General features: G+C 50.4%; 1 protein-coding gene across 6 annotated transcripts in view; it reads right to left on the minus strand.

The window, feature by feature from the left end:
• Positions 1–1,608, minus strand: part of kifc3 (kinesin family member C3) — a 63,209-nt gene that overhangs the window by 44,935 nt on the left and 16,666 nt on the right. The window lies entirely within an intron of this gene.

Here is a 1,608-nt window from a genome sequence, read left to right on the forward strand (position 1 = left end):
TAACTGTGAGGCCGTGACTCTGATTAGCGCGCTGCTAATCTCATTTCCTCTGATTGGCTGCCGTCTGGATCAAATGTTCCAGTTCGGCCTGCAGCCAATCAGAGAGGAGCTTTCTCACCAAATACCAGAACAAAGAAAGTATTCACACCCCGTGATAAATCCGCAGGAAGTGGAAGGAAACGGATTCCTGCTGATAAAAACTTTAAAGTGTGGCGTTCATCTCTAATTTGACCAAATGAACCAGTTCATGTTCAGGAGTCATTGAACTGGCAGGTAGAATGCAGCTATTAGCTGCTAGCAAAAAGCAGGAAGTAAACACAGACCTCTGATCAGGAGCCCAACCTACACATCTCATGGTGCTGGCAGTATCATGCTGTGGGAAGATSCAGACCTGAGATTGGGGTCAAAGTTCAGCTTCCAGCAGAACACCAGCCGGAGATATTATGGGATGGGTTAGATCAGAGCGTGGCCTAGTCCAAGTCCAGACCTGAGGGACCTGAGGTTCTACACATTTCTCCGGGTGTTTAATGTAAATGCCCGCCACACTTTTCAGATAACAGCTGAGTCATTCCAGGCTGTCGGTTTCTCAGCTTCTCCAGGATTCAGTAAAAAACAGCAAATCGTTTCTGGTTTCATTAAACAGAAATGATTCAGTCGGAGCAGGAAAACCTGATCGGTTCTACTGAATAATCCACCCATGTTCTAAAGCTAATCAATCAATCAGCAACATTATGGATCAATAACAGAGAATTACAGAAGTTATGATAAACTTCGGGGTGTTAGCTCCACCCGTTAGCTCAGAACAGCAGCGGTTTCTAAAAATCAGCTGATTTCTTGRCTTTTCTTTGTTTGATGCTTTTCCCCTTGTGATCCCAGTTCCTTCCTGAGCTTCATCTGTGAACCAGTTAGCTTTGATTTCCCAGTAAGGCGACTGAACGACCAGTTCACAGCTTCAGAAGATGAGGTTGGAGTTCCAACCCACGTCACCAAGCAGCTGGAACCAGGCAGCGCAGGGTTAAACCTGCGGCCCGCTCCGGTCTGCTGCGGCTTCCTGTGATGTGGCTGCAGCCGCAGTTATTTATAGCTGCAGCGGGCAGCCGGCCTGCGACACGCCCTGCGGCCGCCGCCGGCAGGGAGCCTCACAGCGCCGGCAAAACCTCTGCAGCTGCGCCACATCTGGTCCAGTCTCTGCTGCTCCTCAAACACACCGCAGCTCTACCAGCACTGAGGTTTCCTGAAGTCCCTGAACGCCTCAGAGCAAAAACACAGGAACCGGGCTGAATGGATCCAAACGCCTCATCAGCTGGCATAAAGTCCAGAAGGTCAATTCCCGACTCCTCGTCACTCTGAGGAACGTCCAGCTGAACGGGTCGGCTACTCATCTGCTGATACCAGGTTCTACTAGCAAACAGAACCAGAACCAACCTGACATAAGAGCTGAGGATGGAACAGAACACCAAGCTGCTCTGGATCCGCTTCAACTTCAGCTACACACACCAACAGAACCTGCCAATCCCAAACAGCTGGAGCCCGGCCCAAACAGAACCAGGCCCAAACAGGTCCAGGCCCAAACAGAACCAGGCCCAAACAGGCCCAGGCCCAAACAGA

This window comes from Poecilia reticulata, unplaced genomic scaffold, assembly GCF_000633615.1.
Source record: "Poecilia reticulata strain Guanapo unplaced genomic scaffold, Guppy_female_1.0+MT scaffold_181, whole genome shotgun sequence".
Taxonomy (NCBI): domain Eukaryota; kingdom Metazoa; phylum Chordata; class Actinopteri; order Cyprinodontiformes; family Poeciliidae; genus Poecilia; species Poecilia reticulata.